Consider the following 21612-nt stretch of genomic DNA (forward strand, 5'->3'; position numbering starts at 1 on the left):
GTAATGGTTTAAGAGCCCTTTGAAATGGTACTTGCAACTGTCATGGATGCATCTTTCATGTACAGCAGTAGGTTGAGAAACAAACAAAAAAAGACAAGTCCTACAAAGGAGGAAACATTTCAGATGTGTCTAGTCTGGCAATGCAGAGGTTTTCCAGGGGATAAAGTATTTTGGACTCTTCATGAATTCCTTGGGATGGAGAGAGCTGACTGAAATGCAGTGGAGCTTCAGTCAACATGGCTTCAGGGACGTTGATGTCCCTTTGACATCACACCGTGCCTTTGCACTTCTCCAAACCACTGCTAGAGAATCAAGGAAACACCACCTCAGCTGGCTTTTGAATCACACTTCATTGCAATCTCATTTCAAGCAGCAGGTTGAAAAAACATCTTTTATTTGAGCCAAATATGAGCATCATGGTGGCAGAGCTGGTGCCATCCCAGGGTCTCCTCACAATACAAATCCACCACAGGGGGATTGAGATGAGCCACTACAGCATCTGACCCAGGGGCTTCACATCACAGATTTAAAGCTGTGGAAATGCACCAGCATTTCACCAAAACAGGGGTGTTGTTTTTTTTCACTCATTCTCCCTTCCCCCAACAGCTCCCACACATGCAATCAGCTGCCACGGGGAGAGAAAAAAAAAAAAGGTAGAGGAAGAAAAGAAAAAAAAGTGATGGAAATGACAGCAGAGGAACAGCAAAACTAAAACATTTTCACAGCCTTGTCTGCTGGTTTTAAGTGCATTTCACCACCGCTCAAAATTACATTATTTAGTATCAATTATCCTTCGATTGAAGCACGGAGAGGTGGCAAGGCTAGCGTTTTTATCTCATTAGCATGTCTTGCCTGCTAACCATTTGCTATATTCCCTCCCTTTGATCCTGCCTTTGATTATATTGTGTGACAAAAGCCCGTGTAATCTACTATTATTTCCATTAATAGCTAATCTGCCCTCCTCTTTGACAAGCCAATTTATTATCATTGCGGCGCCTTTGTGCAGCTCAGCCAGGTTGACACACTCTTCCTCACCCAACGGGGTGGGATTGGCAGGTGTTGTTGCAGCCCCGTGTGGCATGGAGACGTCAGGAGTGTCATCAGCTGGGGCTCAAAATATGGACACTTTAATGGTAAGCAGAAGAGAATGAGATGGTGAAAAAAGGAGAAGCAGTTCAAGGCGTTTTGCTCTTTGACCCAGGAGATGCGATGGATGAAGATGCAGAAAGAGGCCTTTAAGGAGGTGAGACCCAGACATGACCTCTGAACATGAGCAACTTATTTTAGAACCCTGGACAAGCTCTATCTGCCTTTCATCACCCATTTCTACTCTCCTACTTGGTGTTCAGACACAAATCTGGGTGACAGTAAAAAACCTTATGATCTCCATCAGTTGTTCCAAAGTGACTTTGAGAATTCAAGTTATACCCTCAGAAATATCATTTTTACTGGCTTTTTTTTTTAATGCAGTTTTGTAGCCAGAAGTGGGTCCTGATCTTTACAAGCCTAGCTTTGACAAACTAAATCTGGTGCGTATTGAAAAGCCAATTTGAAATGTCTTTTTGCCATGATTTGGCTAACTCCAGGGGGATGGTGAGGTTCTCCTTCAATCTAGGCTTCAAGAATGATGCTCCCATGATAGAGTCCCAGTGACTTGAAATTGGCTGCCCCCACAGTCCCTCACTTTCACAGGAAGATTAACCAGCCCTGACTGCTCTTATTCACCTACTTCAAGTATAAACTCCTGTTGCACACCTCAAAAGAGATGGACTGAAAATAAACTGTCGGCGTGGTCAAAATACCAGCTCTGGTGCTGTGAAAGGATGATGATGGTTCTGAACCAGAACACAGAGCACAGTGCTGATCATTTTTTTCATGCCCTTCTGTTCTAAAAAAGTAATGGGAAATGAGCCCTGCTTGAAGCTAGAGTAGTTTTGTACAGGAATGGGTTCTCTGTGACAGTGTGGAAGAGAATAAAGCCATTAAGAAGGTGGAGCCTTATCAACGTGTGGATTGAACCTCAGCAAAATGTCCTGTTGGAGACAGAAAGGTTCGGTGCTGCATCTTATTGTCCTCTTCCATTACACTTTCTCCCTCTACCTTGAAATTAAAAGCAGATGAGTGGCTTGAGATGCTGAGCTCACCGGGGAGGCACCCTGGGCTCTGTTGTGCTACCATTGCCGTGAAGTTCCTTTTTAATTAACTCTGGGTCTTGTTGACCACAGGAAGAATTTGCAGCCGTGGTTTCAGCTCTGGCTGCATTTTAAGCACCTCATATGCAGTTTTCTGATCCTAATTTGAAGAAGTATGAGGTGCTTGGGCTGAAGGGTGAACACAAAGACTTTTCCAAAGCCAGGCCAGAAGAGCATTGCATGTGAAGACCACCTACATGTACCTCAGAGCAAATACAAACAGCTCCATTATCACATGGGATGGAAATATAATCCTGGCATGAAATGTCAGATATTTTATTTGTCCTCCACCCCAGCTTACAAAACATGAAGATTTTGGGGGTTACCCGTTATACCTGTCTGATTCTTGGTTTTAAATGTTTTTTTCTTTTGAAAAAATGGAATCTTGCAATTTTTTGTCCTTCACCCAGCAGGAGTGAGTCCCGCAGCCTGGCTGTGCTCAGCAAAGCCTAGATCTGATTTAGTTGATGAGATAAACCTATTGCAAACATGCTGTCTGTTTGCAGTATTTTCTTGTGATTCAGGGCAACTCCCAGCACTGTGAAGTAAGTTGAAAAGAGTTTTATGAATTACTTTTGAACTGCAAAATCCAGCTGTAAGGAACCACCAAGGAGAAGAGAAGTTAATGCAGGTCAAAACCCGTCATGTCCTGCTCATAATATGGATGGTACCAACTTCCTCAGAGACTCTTACAGAGGAAGGGCTGTGCCCACAGCCAGATGTGCTCCAGGCACATTGGGGGAAACCTTCATCTGCTGCTTTGCAAAGTCTTTTACTGTCTGAACATGGAGTTCTAACAAATATTAAAGAATTTCAAGTGGAAGAACAAGTGGCAAAAGGGTTTTAGTAGGGAAAAAAAAAAGTTTTTCATTTCTGAGTTCTAGCTTAGGTAAAATGGGGGAAAAAAAAGAATCAAAGGGGGAAAAAAGGAAAAAGTAGCTATTTTTTGTGGGAGGAAGTGCCCACATGTGGGTTTTCAGGCCTGTGTGTGTGTAGACAAGCCCTTTGGAGAGCAGCTGGGCTGCAGCCCTGAAGCTCAGCAGTGATGGAGAAGATGTTCCACCCTGAAACCTGCTTCTGGGAAGCAGGTGAGATTACATTATCCTCCAAATCCCCCTGGATTTCAAAATCTATGCATGTTAACTGCTTATTTCTTTCTTGCTTTTATTAATTCATAAATAAATGAATGGAGTGGGTTGATTCTTTTTTTTATTATTATTTTATTTCATCTTCCAAGTATTTCTGAAAAAAAATAATTGGCAAAGAAACTCCCACCAGGTCTAAGGATTCATTTAAGTTTTATAAGAGCTATTTCTATTAGAATAAAACCTTTATTAAGAATTACTGTAAAAACAGTCTTCTGTGTAGTATTCTTATAACCCCTAAATACCACTCTTTATATTAGGAGTGTTACCCTTTAAAGACAGAGATACATTCCCAGGGGGTCCCAAATGGCCAGAAATCACCCAGAAAAGAAAACAAAAACAATAATCCACACCAAATAACAGACCTTGAGGAGTACCACTGTGTGTCCCTCCAACCCTGAGTTTTCTTCTGTAATGGATGCAGATGGAAGGAGATGGATGCTGAAGATGGAAGCAAGAGATATCTCTACAACCTCCACCAATCTTCAAGCCAACCACAAAGGTTTTGGATCCTCACTGAGACCCTGGAGCTTTGTTTTGCTGTGGTGTTTTTTTTGAGTGGAGAAAGGAGGAAATGTGGTATAAATTGTGTTGTTCCATTGTCAAGATACTGATGATGGAGCCCATCTCATGGTTGCCTTGGTCCTGGATTTATTGAGATTTGCTCTTAGCACAGTGATAAACTAAGACTCACGTGGATGGTTTCCCCTTTGGTTTTGTGCCAAAATGTCAGTTTGTGTCTCCCCAGCAAAGTCATGTTGATAGAGGAGATCCCTTAGATGCCTCGTGGCTACTCCCACCTCCTTGTTCTTGCAAAATGCTTCGGATGGAGATTCAGCCTTATCAAAGCCTGTTAATTGCTTCGCTCCCTTTCCACCCAACATCTCAGCTTGGTCCAAAGCTTTGCTGGAAAAATGGGTACTTGTGGGAAACCAGCACACAGGGAAAACCCCCATTTGCATTCGAGGAGGAAGTACTTGATAATTATTCCCTTATCTCTGCATTATTTTTATCACCTAGTTATAACTCTTATCCAACGTGCTACGAGCATGTATAGGAAGTGTCTTCTCAAACAGGGCAGAAGGCTTAAATTTTCTTTCAGAGTGAATTAAAATGGAAAACCAGGTGAACTGATCAAGTCTGGTTATCTTTTGAAGACAGGCTTTCAGGGGGTTTGGAGAAAATTAACTACTCTGGTGCTATACAGAACCTAATTTCCCCTTAAAAAAATTGCTAAGCTTTCCATAGAAATGGAATAATAGATTATCTCTTGCTCAATTGACCAATTTCACCTTTTCCTATGTGAATCTAGGACAGGTTCAGTCCCTTTTCCAAATCTGTCTGGTGTTCAAGCTGTAAGGGCCCTGCACGATGTGCTCTGTTGGGTCATGACTGTGATTTTTGAGCAGCAAGCCCAGCTTTCCTTTCTTTTGAAGCAGATACCATCCTTTAACTGTTGTCTCTGGTAGTTGTAATTCCAGAATATTATTCTCACTTGCACCTGAACCCACCTGGGCTTTGCAAGGGCAGAAATTGGTGAGTAGAGTGGTGTAATCTCAGCAAGAAACCACAGGGAAAACATACATAGAACAAAGAGTGGGCAAAAACAAAACCCACGTTTCCTCATTTTGGGCAGCCCAAGAGCTTAGACAGCAATAGGGTTTTATTTTCTTAGTGGCTTTCGCTGGTGTTCTTAGACAACTCCTGTAGGCAAGGGAAGTTATAACAAGTGTATTTCCACTCCAAATCACCCACAGCCTCACCCAGGAAATTTATAATCTCCAGAGTCAATGACCAGCCACAGGGAAAAACATGGACACCTCAGAAATACATACTTGTATACCCCCAAGTCATGGTGGGGGGATTATTGGAGTAAATTTCCAGCAAACAAACAGAGGGGACAAAAAATAAATCAGCACATCCCATTTTAGTATGGCTGGGGGCAGTGGGGCTGCAGCAACTCTGCAGAATTGGTTAACTCCTTATTAAACGAGAGCAGTGGCGATAGCACTTAAGAAATAAAATTTTAAAAACAACACAACTCAAATAAAGGCAAGTGGAGCTTCAAGCCAAAAAAAAAGGGGGGGGGGCATAGGAAAAAAAAAAAGCAAAATGCAAGTGAATGGAAGCTTCAATCACAGGGTGGCACAAGCCACAGGAGGCTGTTACACTGGCAGATCACACTTGTTGAGGGAAAATTCCCTCCTGGAGACTGTGTGTGGGGAGAGTGGGATGGGTCTGGGCAGCCTGGGGGTGGTGGGACAGATTGAGGGTTTCTTTTTATCTCCTGCCCAAAGGACACAAGATTTTTCTCTCGTGCCTCATTGCGATGTCCCCAGAAAAGGAGAAAAAGCAAAGGCAGTGGTGGGGTTTTAGGACCTTCAAGTCCTGACTGGGGCTGGATTTCCCCTTAATGGAGTTCAGTGGGCTGAGTTCTGGGGGGGCAGGAGGCTCAATGGGTCCCTTCTGACACTCAAAACTATCAAAAAGCTCTTTTATCTTTACCTATGTCCATCCCTCTGCAGTTTCATTTCCATTCCCATCTGTCACACCTTTAACAGCCGAGCTTGGGGCATCTCATCTCCTTCCAGTGTTTCCAAGGCAGCCCCAAGGACCGATCTCTTCCTCTTGCCAAAAACCATTCCAGGTTTCCACCCTTTCTTCCCCGACACTAAAAACAGCCAAATGACCTGCAGTATCCCCAGCTGGAGCTCCACTGCATCCACCTACATGATAAAGCCAAAATCCTTCCCAAGCCAGATACTCCAGCTCCAAACATCTGTGTGCATCCCAAGCTTTGCATCCCCTGTGCTGCTGCTCTCCTCTGCAGCTAATTGGCACGACCTTGGGTGTAACTCCTTTTCACCAGCCCTTGACGGGCGTCTGCTATGAAGATGAATTAGTCCTTTAGGTAGCAATCAGCTCCCTCGGTTTAGTCAAAATGCATCCATCCCTCTTCAAGCCTATTAAGGGCTGGGAGAAACTTGCCAGGCTAATGCACGCTGCAAATCTGCTGCCACTCCAGAGGTGTCAAGCACTGAAATATTTTTTTGCTATTCACTAATGAAAAAATTCTTTGGGGGGAGGGGGGGGGGAAGAGAAGATGACAAAGCCAATAGCAATTCTGAGCTCCAGTTATGCGGGTTTCATTGTCTGCCTGTGCTTGTCTCCAGCTCTGCCTCGCTTGGTTAAGGTCAGAAGGTGGCTGGATTGAAGGTTTGCATCACACCAGTGCATCAGCATCAGCATCACCTGAGGGGAGCCAGAGGATGCTGAGATACCAGGCCTTGAGGGGGAGAGGGCTCCATGTTTGCCTGGCCAGCTCCCTTCCCAACCAAACCAAAGACTTTAGATTTCACAACAAAAGGAGATTTCATCCAAGAATACTCCCCCAAACTTGCAGATACAGAAGCCCTCTGGGCTGTGATTTCACAACTGGGGATGCCACACTTCTCAGCCCAAGTATGAAATTGTTGTGTTGGGTCTCCCATTCAAGACACCTCAGCTCACCTTTCCTTCATTTAAACCCCATTTTCCATCATGAGTCTTCCCACACAATGGGAAACCTTCCCTCAGATGGACACTTGGGGAACGAAACCCCCTCAAGCCTTCATGGGCTAAATTGAAGGTCAGGAAGGCACAGAGGGTGCAACCAACCCCCTCCCTTTTCTGCTCAACCCATTTTTTCAGGCTTTTTTAACCTGATTTTCTTCGACTGAGCATATGGGACAAAAACTCATCCCAGGGCAATTAAACAACTAATTTTAAAATGGTCAAAGTCAGTCTTTCTTCCTTTCTCTCATCAGGATCTCCCTCCCTGAGCTCTGTGCATGAATAACATCTAGAAATTATGTTGTGGAGAGGAGATGCTCAGGCTGTGGGACATGTTATTTAATTAACTGTGGCCTTTAAATGGGCTGAAACCAAAGTGGCGATTTGTCTGCCAAGTCAGCAGAACAGAAGAAACATGAACTGATTTTGAAAGTCCCCTGTTTCCCACCAGGAGCAGAAAACTTGGAAAAATATCAGCCCCCCCAAAGCCAACTGCAGCCCGTTGTTGCTCCCGAGCCCGGCAACAGCGGCGGGAATTTTTCTTCCCTTCCTGCCCAGCTGCAGATGCAACTGCTCTAATAAGCTGTAACTTTCCTTTCCATTTGGAAGTAATGAGATATAATCTGTTTAATTCTAGTCTTTGAGCTCTTTTGGCGGCCTTTTTCTATTCCCTTTTTCTGATTTCCTTTTTTTTCCTCCCCTCTTTAAAGGAAAACTCCATCATGAAGTGAAAGATTTTCTAATCACCGACTCTAATTACAAAGCACAGTAAATTGCTATAAACTTTTTTTTTCTTTTTTTTTTCAAAATTGCCTTAAATATAATGAAGAATAATTAAAAATCCAACAAGCAGCTGCAGACTGGAGTGGCTGGTGGAGGTTAGGCTGAGGAGAGATGGGAAAAAGGAGCTTTTGTAGGTAGAAGTATCAGCTGGGGGACCTGGGACGGAGATGCCCACCATCACCATGGAGGCAGAATAGGCTGTTTATGGGGCTTAATTGATCCTTAGGTTAAAAGGCATCACTTTGTTAGGCTGAGAGAGTCCCCAAATTAAGCAAAATTTACCCCAGTCTTTGCTGCTGCCAAAAGTGTAAAGACTCTGATGGAGATCATGCTCATTTCATCCATCTCAGCACACATCTTGCTAAATGGGAGGATGCTGGAGAGCCCTGGGCATCGAGCTGGGGGCTGTGGGGGCTGTATCTGCACAAGAGCCCTCACTGAAAAACCCAGCCCCGGCACTGGAATGCCAAGATCATGTCGGAAAATGTCCCACCACATCCAACACATACCCCTCATGTGCAGACGAAGCAGGGCAGAAGGATGGGTGGCTTTGTTAACAGCAGTTAATGGTTTCCAAAGCTACAAATGGAAGCACGGTCTCCTCCCCGTGCTACCTGTGCTTAGACATGGCCTGCTGAGATTTCAGCTGGGAGGGGAGGTGGATATGAAAGGAAATCAGGATGAATGTGGAACCTGTAGGCAAGTTTTTCTTGTTTCTGCCTGATCTCTTTATGCCAGAGTTTTTGCATCTCTGCATCAGGACCAGAGCATCGTGGCTGCCTACTCTGAGCCCCTGAGAAATCCCCCTAAGGGTGACAGATACCATTTAGGCTGCAGCAAGTCTTCATCCTTCGGCACACAACCTTCACAGACTGGCTTTTTAGGAGTGATTTAACCTGGAAAAAGAAGTCCAGGCTTGACTTCTCCAAAAATACTTGAAGGACCGGCTCCCACATATTCCTACCTGGCAAATTACGTTGCTCCCAATGTTAAAATACAGCAAAATAAAGTTTGAGCTGGGGTTGTGTGGGGTTTATTACATTCAGTGGTGGCTTCACAGGGTTCATAAATCACCCTGTTTCACTGGTGTCAAGGTCTTCTTCAGAGCAGGTATGCATTGGTGCTTGTGTCCTTGCAGGCAACCAAGGTACCCAAATAACTTCCCCCTCCACCCTCTCCTACAATTCATTTGCTTAGTAAAGGCTGAAAGGGAGGTGGAATAAAATCCAGACCTGGGCACCTCTTGTATAACTCAACCAGAGGGGGAATTCTTTCTATCAAAGCCACAAAATTATTCTGTATTAATTGAAGAGCATAAAATCAACAGACTCTGCCTGTGCTGTGGGAAAGGTCCCCACCATGAAGGGCATGAATGTTAAATAACATTAAAAAACCCCAAAACCAGATGCAGGAGCTGGCAAGGGGCCAGACAACTTTGCTCAAACCCCATCACTTGAGGTTTGGTTTTATTTTGGTTAGAACCTTCTGGGTAGGTTTTGACAAGTTGGTATGAAGTGACAAAAAAAGACAAAAACCTAAAAAAATCCCCCCCTAAACTGTTGGTCTGGCACTTAGCCAAGCCTCTGTCATCTTCATGCTCCACCACAGGGCTGGCTGAAACCCAAAGTAATTCCCTCCAGGTGTCTTGAGGCTCTTGCTGCTCCCTTCAGATAAACCTGTTGAAAATATTTCGTGTGGGTGGTTGAATGAATATCTCTTGAAAATCAACAACAGGTTGCTCATGTCCCTCCAGATCCCCCTGAACCACATGTCCTGCCCCTCGAGGGTATGCCAAAAAAAAAAAAAAAATCAGATTAAGCAAAGCACCTGCTACAATTTCACTGAAAGCTGGAGGTTTTCAACAGGTGCTGATATGTGGTGAGTGGGGGTTGTGTTTTCTGCAAAATCTACATTCCCAGAACTGTTCCTGTGCAACCTCAGTGCTAAACCCAGTTTTCTCCAGGTTTTGTCAAAATATCCTGCTTATTTCAGGGAAAACTCTGATTTATTAGACCAGCAGAAGGGCAGCTTTATCGTGAGCTCAACCCTTCTCAGACACTGGAGAATCCACTCTCATACACAGTCCTGTGATGTGAGTGACACCACAACATCCCCACCCATGGAAAATCAGGGGCTGTGGTGGACAACTCTGATTTTTGAGGGTCTGGTGATGGATTTGGGGGCAGCAACACTGTCCCCGTGGGCCAACTCCAACCCTTCAGGAGCCGGCAAAGTGTCAGAGCCTGATTTGGGACAAATTGCTGAAATTAAGCATGTGCCTGGCACATGCCTAAAGATGTCAACAATGAGCTGCAAAAAGATTTATGCCTCTTTTCTCCCCACTCCTGGTTATGTCTCCCCACCTGCCACATCCCATCCTAGCCCACCAAGGTCATCCCAAGCATCGCTGCGGGTACCACTCCCCTGGCAGCACCCCAGGCACATCGGGGAGATGTTCACTTGACTCAGATTAATGCAGATGCCATTGGCCGCAGGGAAACATGATATTGCTGTCGATAAGGCCCATGAGATATTAATGAAAATCATTTGGAAAATCAGATGTTGAAGCAGGATGATCCACATGGTGATTTTTCAATGCCTGATCACTAAGGGAGCCAAATGGGTGCGATGCTGGAGGGAATTCTGTGGCTCTTTAAACACAGAACATTTGGGGAATGTGGTTTCCTTTCATTAATCAGTTGACAACTCCAAACTCCTTTGTTTTGGGCTTGGGTTTTAATCCTCTTTCTCCACTTTTTTCTTTCAAACTCATCAAATTATGCATTTTTCTTTTTTTTTGCTTTTTTTTTCCTTTCCCAGTCTTCCAGTTGCAAAGTCTCGCTGTGAAAAGGATCGAAACTTTCCTTCTAACAAATTTTCACCCCAAATTCATCTCATCATCCTCTGAATACAACCCCCTGGGTCAGATCTTAAACTCCTGTTCTTTAGGACTCAAGGGAGGCACAACACTATGTCACAAAAGCAGCCTGAGACCAGACCCTAGCCCTGCAGATGAGATTCCCCCCCTTTCTGGATCTTAAATATTGAGGCTCAGGTGCCTCCACAATGGTTGTGACATTCATTTAATATGCGTGTGTATAATTAGGTTGATTTCATGAGGAAGAGCAGCAAATTGCATTTGGGGAAGTTATCACATTATTTTATTACACTCCTGACTTTTTTCTTTTCCTGGGTGCAGGTGAGAAAATAAAAATGAAGATGCACTCAGCAAACTTGCTGCAAACTCTTTTTTTTTTTAATTGCGGATTAATTATTCAGAGCAACTAACATACCTGGGACTGAGCAAGTAAACAACCTCCCACTCCCCATCCCTCTCCAATCTGCATTGCAAACTATTTTTTTAAATTAGTCCTAAATGAGACTGTCTGTAGCACTGAAATTTCCAGCCTCTCAAACTCTGGTTTTGCTCCAAATCAGAATGAAAAATAAATAAATAAATAGATGGAGATGGAGATTTGTAAAACTCAAAAACTCTGTGATTTAGAAATGAGCAGCTACATCACACTGGGTTTTAAAAATATGTATTGATGTCCAATGGTCTAACTCAATCTTGCAGTTAATGGAACATCTGAAGATTGATAAAATCTCCTCCCCCCTTTTATTTTTAATCAGAACAGAATAAGAAAGTTGAAGCCATCTTCCCTCACCAAATGCCCAAATGGCCCCATCACTGGATGCTTGTACCCAACTGCCTTTTGCAGCACGTTAGGGAGCTTAATTAATCTCCCATCATGACCAGGAGTTTAATAATTTGGCCTTCATGGGTGGAGGTGAGAATATAAAAATGAACATGCACTCAATATCAGTCGTGTCCCTGCCACTCTCCGTGGCTGAAATTCTAAAATTCCTTACACATAGAAGGAATACATCTTAAAAATATATAGTATAGATCTATCTCTATATATAAAATCCTTATTTTAAAAGTTTATATGTATATATACAGACACATATATGTACATATATATAAGGATATATATGAATCAAGCTATCTAAATTTTTGTGTGACATGGAGCAAGTTGTGTTGAACACTCGTGCATCAAGAAACCTTTTCTCCTCAAATAAAAAAACTCCATTATCAGAGCCAGAAAATATTATTCCAGAGGATGGAGAAGCCCACAGAACTATTAAGACTTTTTTCTTGTTCCTTTTTCAATTTCAGTGTTACAGAGGAGTCTATAAAATGGTGACATTTTTAACCATTTTTGCTCATTGCTTTGAACTTCCCAGTCTCCTCTTCAGAGGCACCAAGGCCCAGAAGGGCCAGAAGATGTATTTTAATGAGACAAGTTTTAAAGGTCATTCTGTGTAATAAATCTCTGCTTTTTTAATATTTAAACTTTTAAGGCATTTAAACCTTTAGGCTCCTGGGATTTGCTCCACCAGATCCAACTAGATCCATCAAGCTCAGAAAGCCTCCAGCCTCTGGGAGTATTTGATTTCTTCTGCTTGAGATGAAGAGGGTCTTCTTATCTAAGTCCATTGATCTGTCATGACTCAGGGACCTTTAAATCCTTTAAATCACTCTGGGATGTTGGATGAGGTACGGAGGAAACCTTGCTCAAGTCCAAGCTTGAGGAGCTCCATCCCTTTGCCATAGCAAGGGGATTTGGTCAGTAAAAGAAATGTGATGCCTCCCAAAACTGCCTCAAAAATCCTCTCCCTTCACCCGTGCTGATCTTTTCCAGCTCAGATTTAGAGGAAAAGGGATGCTGAGGTGGATGGAGGAGAGAGCGGAACGTGAAGCTCAGGTTTTTGTTGCAAAATGAAGGAGTTTAGAAAATTCTCCACTCTAACACAAGGTCCAAGCCAATGCTGATGGCACCTGATGGCTTTTCCATCCCCAAGGGTTAAGGATGCTCCTCCTGATGCACTAACACATCCCCAGCTGCTCAGCTGACTGGCAGTTTTCCTTACTCATCTTGCAAAAAAGAGGAGATATTATTAAACTGAATCATTACTTCATAATCAGAAGCAGGCCAGAGGCACAGGGGATGGGCAGATGGCAGATTTCACAAGTCTGCAAACTACGCTTCCAGAAGCTCTATTTTTTTAAAGCTAATTTGGAAAAATACAATTATTTTTCTTTCTCAGGAACAAGATGCAGGATTCCAGGGGTTCACCTGTACCTATCAACCCAAGAAGACGCATTTTTTCACTGAAAGGGTTGTCAGGCATTGGAACAGATTGCCCAGGGCAGTGGTGGAGTTACCATCTCTGGTGACATTTAAATAGCACGTGGACCTGGTGCGTAGGGACATGGTTTCATGATGAGCTTGTGGTGTTAGGTCTAAGGCTCGACTGGATCATCTTGGAGGTTTCTTCTGACCAGGGACATTCTGTGATTCTGTAAGAGTTTGTTGAACTCTCACTTGGATGAGGAGAGAAGACAGATCTCAAGTTAAAGAGTCACCAAATAAGGGGGGGGGGATGTGAAAAAGAAAGAAAAAAAAAAAAAAAGAGGAAATTCAGAGATGTGGACACAGATCCTGGCGGTGTTAATGGGAGTCTGGAGCAAAAATGTTTGCAGGAGAGGGACAAGAAGAGAGACCTCAAGGGTCAAGAGGGTGGTTGGAGAGTCCTTTGCTTTCTATCTTCTATAAAGCTTCTGTAGATAAAAAGAAATTGCCCCTGCACTTGATTATTCCATCTCAGGCACATTATGCAGGGCTGGTGATGCATTATAGCAGCTTTACATTAATGCTCTGGTGATGGATGCGTTTTGCTGTGTGCAGGACCTAGTCCCCAGCCTCCCATGAATTCCATTAGGAGGCCAGCTGGGAAATGAGGTCTTTCAAGATTTAAATCCTTAAATAATATATTTTTTTTAATTTTATTTTTTTTTCTGCCTTTTTAATTCGATGCCAGCATGAAGCCATCTATTTGACTTCAATTCAGCAGTGAGCACCAGGCCTGTCTGCCTGGGTAATCTTTTGAGTTATCTGTGTTTGAGGTAGGGCCTTATCACTGCATGTTCATCTTTTCCTGCTCCTGGCTCCAAAGTCAAAATTATTTCCCAGCTTCTGTAATTAAGGCAGCGTCACCGGTCTCCTAGAAACTATTTGTTCAAATATGCTGGTGCTCACACCCAGGCAACCTTGAAATGCCTCCAGCTGCCTCTGAAGCCATGAATGACACCAAAATCTGCTTTAGGGGGGTTGTCCCATCCCTGTCTCCATGCAGGGAAGGGGGAAGGTCCCAGGGATGCCAGATGGCTTGGGGGTAAAAATGCACATTAAATGCACTTGAGGATAATTGTGGGGGATGGGGAGAAACCACAAGCATTTTCAGCCTATTATTTGGAGGTGAAAAGTGAGAAAAGTGGAAGATGAGACATGGTGGCTCTTCTGTTGTGGTGGTGATAGGACAAAGGGTAACAGCTTTAAACTGAGAGAGGTGAAATTTAGTTTAGACATTAGGAGGAAATTGTTCACTATGAGGGTGATGAGATACTGAGCCAGGTTGCCCAGGGAAGCTGTGGTTGCTCCATCCTTGAAAGTGTTGAAGGGCAGGTTGGATGGGGCTTGGAGCAGCCTGGTCTGGTGGGAGGTGTCCCTGCCCATGCAGGGGTTTGGAACTAGATGATCTAGAAGGTCCATTCTAAACCAAACCAGTCTGGGTTTTTGTAATTCCCTTTGGTGAAGGGAAGCACCTTGGAAGAGCAATTCCCTGTCTTGAAGCCCAGTGGATGATCTGCCCCACCTCACTTTAGCTGGAGATGCCCACCCGCCTGGCTGGCAGGTGGCACAGGCTTTCTGGGGAGGTGGGGGAGAAAAATAGGTGAGCATTCCAGAACTTCTGGTTCCCAAAGGTAGGCTTAGAAATTCTGCTTATCCAAAAGTAATTTAAGTGTTAATAATTAAAAATCAAATGAAAGAGAAGTGGCCAAGCAAAGCGAAACTGTTTGGCTGGGGTGAAACCAGGTGTTCTCATCTTCTCACAAGAAAGAAATGTTTCCACTGTGGGTCAGTTGCTTTTATTTCTTTTCTTTCTTTCACCTCCCAGGGTTGTGTCACTGCCTGAGGAACCCGCAGCCCAGACGTGGGCAGTGAATAAAGAAATGTTTCCAATCCTCCAACAAATAAAGAACGTAAAACAAGTACATGTACATTTTGAGGCTCATCATCTTCAGCCTGCGGAATTTATTTTTATTTTTGTTTTCAAATCAGGGAAGCTCCTAAACAGTGAAGGGAAAATTGATTTCTTAGTACATCGATTTTTAAAAAAAATTTAATCACATTTTTGAGGTGTTTTGACCTCTCCCTGCCTGGTCTTGGCTCCTCAGCTGTGATGGTTTCCTGGAGATTCTGAAGCAGAGGGATCCATCCACCCCCTTTGCTGGGAATGGGGAATTGAAAAGTGCTCCCATGAAGTGAAGGGTTTTGACAGTGAGTTGGTGGCTCTCCAAAATGGGTGCTGACACCCAACAAACTTGTGACATGCTGATGATGGTCCCTGTGGTTTCTTTCAAGCCTGGTTGGCACCAAAGGGGTCTTATTTGGCCCTGGAAGTGCAGCTGCTCCTCAGGAAGTGATCACACAAGCTGATGTATGGAACAATCAACCTGGGTTTAAGCCTAAAGTTGAGGAATAAAACTTAGGCTTGTTAAGGGGAGTTAAACCCAGCAGCAAGAGGGGAGCAAGCACCAAACAAGGGATTTTTTTTTTTTTTTTTTCAAGGGAAGGACTGAAATATGCTGGAACCACCATGTATTTCAAGACAAGACACTTAGTTAAATGAAGATGGGCAAGAATAAGCTGCCTAACTTTCAAAACCTGCATTAGCCCGATCTCCATTCAGGGACGCATTACGTTGAATTAATGTTGTTAAAGAATTAGCCTCCTAAGAGGCTTGGAGATGTCACCTCCTGTCAGTTGCTATTATTTGTAGCCTTCTTTGTAGGGTGAGTACAAGCACAAGGATTGGTCCAGATCGTCTCATCATCGGGTAACATACAGAAATTAGGAAACCATATGGGCTCAGGTGTCTTGTCCTCTTTTTTCTCCTTTTTCAGGCCCAAATTTTCAAATCTTTGAAAGGCAGGAAAAAAATCTTCTGCAGCAGCATTACCTTTGTCTTTCCCTTCCGTTTCACACCCATTTCAGTTTGGGAGGCATCCAAATACTGGTTCCCAATTTAATCCTCTTTCCTCTCCATCACCTCGAGTCCTTTCCCCACCATGTCAGTCCCAAAGGGACCCCTGGGATTTTATTCCATCTTGCGGATCCTCCCCAAAGCAGATGGGTCTGAAAGGAGACACCAGCATGGAGCTGGTGTACAACTCCAGGTAACCTTATGGGCTAAGAACAGCTAAACCTGCTGGTGACAATAGACTAGACTGGAGTATTCCAGTTGGAAAGGACCTAAAATGATAATCTAGTTCAAATGCCTGGGACAAGGGTAGGAGGGCATCATGCAGACAGGGTCACGGGGCAGTTCCTCCCTCTGCTCATCCTGTTTTGCCCCAGTGGGCCTGATACTGCAACCCCAGGAAGGGGCAAGGAGGCTTTGGGAAGTATTCAAGGACAGGTTGGATGAGACATTGAGCAGCTTGATCTAGTGGGAGGTGTCCCTGCCCATGCAGAGTGTTGGGCTAGATGATCTTTAAGGTCCCTTCCAACCCAAACCATTCTATGAATCTATGATTTGGTTGGGTTCTCCAGACTCACCCTGCAGGTACAACTGCAGCTCTCCAGCCTCCCCCTGTCATGCCTTATTGACTGCCTCATTTGAAGGAAATTAAAAATGAAAAAAACCTGAAGACACCCAGGAGTTAATTGAGTCTTCTAATTTTCCAAGAGCAAATGATTTTGACACTCCATCTCTTTCTGGTGTCCTCTGCTTACTCACCGTGATAGGAACAGAGAACCCAACCACCGGATGCTGGCAAAGAAACCTTGGGAGACCCAAAAAGACTTAAAATATGGGGGTGATCTGCTAAAAAAATGCCTCTGGAGGGCACTTTTGGAAGTTTGGGTGGCTCAGGCAAAAAGGGAAGGGAAAGAAAAAGGATAATTTCTTTCCAATTCAATGTTGCAGGTGATTAGTGCACAATATACCCCGGGCAGCTTTAGTATTTAACGTGGAGGTGATAGCGAGAATTTATGAGAGCTCATGGACAATAACAGCTTTCCAGAGAGGCTTTGATTAAACATTATGGATCCACATTATGCAAATTTATTGTGTGGTTAATACGACTCCAAAAGAACACAGTGGCACTTGAAAAAACATTTTAAAAGGGGAAAAAAAAAAGGGGAAAAAAAAAAGGAGTCAAAGACCATGGTGTTTGTTAGTGCTACAGAAAGGTGTTGAGTCAGGGTGGCTGGAGCTGAAGAAGTGACAGAGCCATCGATGTGCACTGGGGAAGTAAGCTCCTGGACATTGCACATTTCAATTGGTGCTGGCATTAAATCAGTTCCAAACACCTGTTTTCCAACCATTTTATTTACTTTTTCAATCTGGCCCATTAACTGGGGTAACCCTCATGGTGCGAGATGGAAATGTTGGAACTTTGCATTCCTCCCCAAAATGTTGGGAAGGAGGGGGGTGGTGGTTTTTTTCCTCCTCTCGACATTTTTGTTTGTCAACATATTCTCCAAAATAACATGATTCATGCCAGCAGGCTGATTGTGTTGGCTTCAGTAACTTAGATTTGCTAGCTTCTAAAAACAATTATTATTATTATGAAGCACATGTTTATTTTCCTCTAGAAATCAAGGTTAGCAAGAAGACAGATCCCATCAAAGCCTCCATCAAAACCCAAAAATAGCCTGAATCAGATACTGGCAATCAAGTCCTCTTGGGCTGATACAGCTTTGACTGGGTGTTTCTGGTGTAAAAACCCCGTGGTTTTGGTCAACGATGGTGAACTAGGAGCTTATGTAGGCCAAGAACCTGAACTTTTGGAAGGTTTCAGAGGATCATCTCTCTTATTGAAGCAGCAGGAGGCTTAAATAAACCTTTCTTGGTGTAAATTAAAGCTTCCCCAGCAAGTGAAGCTCTCTCTCCTCCCTCCTAAGCCTCGTCTTTGAAGCTATATATACTTTAAAAGATGTCAACCCCAGAAGAATCGTTGCTTGTAGATCAGTTACAATGGCACCTTTTATTTTTCCAGAGGAAGTTGATCCACAGGTTCACTTGGGGATGACCTGAAAGCTTTTGCTCTGTGACTCAGTTTCCCCACAGCCTCCAGCTCCTTCAAGCAGGGTCTAAGAAGCCATCTCTCAGCCAACAAGAGATTGTGCTCCAAGTCCAGGGGCTAAAAAAAAAACAAAAAAACTTTTTCAAAACAGTCCAACCTCATTGCAAGGTGCAATTACAGGAGCTTTAGATGCAGGGGGATGAGGTGTCCTTGGGGCACCTTGGCATCCCCTTTCCACCCCATGTTGGCTGGATGTCATGGACAAGCTTCTCTGCAAGGTGTATTTATTGAGGTGGATGTATTGATGAACTGGATTGAGTGAGTCTTTTTCTCCTGGGTAGAAAGGAAATCCAAGCTCTAAGAAGGAGCTTGTTGGAGCAGGGCAACATTTTTGGGCTGTCAGAGGTGGTTTTCACCAGGACAAAGCCCCAGACAGCCCAGCACTGGAGGTGTTGCTTCACAGAAAAGGTATTACTTGCTCCTCCCCAGGTTTGGAGTCTTCAGACAGGTTTTCTCTCCCTCTTTTAAAATGTGTTTTTAGTTCCCCAGCAAATGACTTTGGGTGCTATAGGCACCTGTCCTGCAGGTCCTGGGGCTGTGGTGGGGTGGCTCCTGTAGGATGCTACAATGTTTTTCTTGCAATACCATTCACTTCTGTAGCAGCTTTTATCCAATAATCTCCAAAGCACTTTACAAGTAATAATTAAGCTTCACAGACTCTTTGTTCAATTCCAGATTATTAATAAATTATATTTTATTATTTATAAATACATACCACACGATTTTTCTCTCCTGCTGTTACCCTGAACAGTCACTTAGCCCATATTAGCAACACTTAACTCCAATTTGGCAAGGGTGCTCTTTAACCCTTTCCATGCTGCTCATGTTTTGGGGGAGTGTTGAAGAAATATAGGAAATTAGAAGCAAGAGGTGTGAGCTTTGGTTTGTCCTGTCCAGCTCCTATAATTGCATTGCATGTTTTGACCAAAAGGGATATTTTTTTATGCCCTTAACCAGAATTAGGTGTATTATTTTTTTCCCCTTGCCTTCATCCCCTTGCTAACCCCTGTATAATACCTAGTCTGAGAGCTTGGGTCCATTTCATTTTTCCTCCTCTAAGACTCACCAAAGCTGCTTATCCCAGCTGAGAGCCCATTTCTGCTAGACACCCAAATCCTCTTGACCTCAGCTCAGGCTTGAAGCAACCCCTCCAAAAAAAACCCACCCCAAATTTCCTCCTGGAAAGCCAAACAGGATTTAATTTACCAGCCAACCTCGTGAGAGATGGAAGCAAAAATGAAAAATAAGAGAGAGAAATAAGCCATTGACAAGATTCCTCCAAAGGGCTGTGTCCCCTTATGCCAGAAAAGCCAGCATGGGTTGTACTTAATGAAACTGAAAGGGGAAAAGAGAGAGTACGGCTCATCCCAGCTCCTGCAGTAAATACAGGAGGGGACTGACACTATTAAAGGGCTAAAATCTCCAGTGATATGTTTGGAAGAAGGGAAAAGGAGGGAAAAGCTGCCTAGAGAAGCTTATGCATTGAGCTAACTTGGTAGAAGCCTGTTGCATCCTTTCTGTTAGCAGGGTTTTCTTCTGGAGGTGCAGGGGTTAAGCAATGCTGGCTGCCCTGGCAGCCCCTAGCATCTTCCACACAGTATTTAACTGGCCTGTTTCTGCAAATAAACAGGATAAAGCAATAAACAAACCAAAGAATAAGCAAAATTAATAAATAAATTCAGTTTGGTTTAGTGATGCGTCCCTGTCTCCCAGTGAAATCTGAGATGTGGCTGGAAAGGGCAGGAATCAGCTCCTTGTCTAAATCCTAAAAAAAAATATCTCTGGACACCTTAATTTGGGCTGCAGGGTGGTAGAATGAGCCCCAGGGTTGCTCAGAGTAGATCTAAGCAGGGTTATAACCCTGTGTTCCTTAAAAAACCACCCTGATGCAGTAATGCTGAAGGTGCAGGACATCCTCTGCCTCCTCTTCGCATCAGGCAAAGCAAGGAAGATGTCCAAGGGAGACCCACAGCCCCAAATTTCTGCTGTTTTTTTTAAAAGTCTGAATGCTTCAGAGTGACCACAAGCACTTCAGCTTGTCCTTTGCTTTGCTCCTCAAGACTTTGGAGGCATATCCAGCCTGGCAGAAGTGAGTTGCAGCCTCTCTGCCCACCCTTGGGTACCCGTCCTGCCTTGCAAGGAGTGGTTTCAAAGTCATGCATCCATCCATCCAACCCTGTCTCTAGGGAGGAAAACTCTCACTTATTTCTTTTTCTAGGACATTAGAAGAAAACAATAGGAGGAAAAAAAATCTACCTGTAACATCTCAAATTGCCCGTTGTTCTGGAATTAATGCCAAGCCTGGAAATAAAAAGGGAAGCAGGTTGCTCCAAGGATTCCAGACAGGGCAGCTTCTTTGATGGGCACTTGGGGAAGCTGAAGAGGTGGCACAGGGATGTAATGGGACTGCATTGGACGGGGAACCATGGGGGGAGGGGGGAATAGACTCAGCTTTTGTGTCCTTCTTTGATGGGAATTTGCAATGGAATGGATTGCAATTGGAATTTTGAAGCGATGGAAATATCAAAGCCATGGGAATTTCAAGCTTTCAAACGATCCCTTATGACTTTAGAGTTGTATTTCCTGAGGGTGGGTTTTCTGCTCTGAGCCTGAATCCCACCTCCTCCTCAGGAGAAGACAAATCTCCCTGGGAAAACCACCTCTGTCTCCATTTTCCCTATCTATGAAATGAGGATGAAGCCATCTATCCTTGGCCAAACACCTCCAGCTCCATCAGAGGGCAGGAAAAACTTATCCACCCTTCCAAATTAAGCCTTCATCCCTCAGGGCTGCCTGGAAGATGCTCCTGAGGTTGGTTTTCCCCTCAGCTGTGTCAGGAGAGGATGTTTGGGAAGGATGCTGAGAGGGAAGCAAAGTACCCCTTGTCACTTCTCCCCGCTTTGATTCCTTTTTTCTTTTGTTTTATTTGCGTATAATTAACAGCTTTGCCTAATACAGTATTAATTCATTGTGTCATTGCATTAATTAGCATTAAAGAGGTCCTTATTTCACTATCTATAGCTGCAAGGAGAGCGAATCCAGCAGCAAAGTCAGAGAAACTTTCCCATATTCCCTATCAGAGCATGGCACAAGGGCAAAGAAAAACATCTGGATTAAGTTCTTCCTACCCCCAAAAATGAGCCATTTCCCAGCAGCAATGCAGCCAGGCAGCTTCCCAGTGCCTATTCACAGATGGGAAAATGTGTTGCATTTTCTCTTTTCCAACATTTTTCTGCCCTTTAAGCAATTAAAGACACTGATGTTGTTAGCACAATGTTACCTCAACCCCCCAAAGCTGGTAAATCCACTTAAGACTCTCCATAACTTCCTGGGGGCCTGGAGGAGAAGTCAGATCTTTGGCAAGATCATCCTCTTTTTAAGTTTGCTTTGTTTTGTTGTGTTGTGTTTTGTTTTGCTTTTTTGACAGGACAACTATTGCCACAAGGATGTTTTCTCTAGGGTGATGCTCTGAAAGGAACCTCTTCGACCTTAGGTCATTTTTTACTCCTGGTTGCCTGACAAGGTGCTGGAAAAAAAGAAAAAAAAAAGGTTAAATGCCCCAGGAATAGGTTAGAAAAAGGGTTGAGCTGGAGATTTTGGAAAAGAAAAGGGTGGGAAGTCCAGGGCTGGTGTCTGGGATTCATCAGCCCTGGTAAAATTTAGGGATGAGAGAAGGGATGGCAAAAAGTGTTGATGGGAAAAGCCCCTTTCAACCCAACAA

Source organism: Apus apus, chromosome 22 (assembly GCF_020740795.1).
Source record: "Apus apus isolate bApuApu2 chromosome 22, bApuApu2.pri.cur, whole genome shotgun sequence".
In the NCBI taxonomy this organism is placed as follows: Eukaryota; Metazoa; Chordata; class Aves; order Apodiformes; family Apodidae; genus Apus; species Apus apus.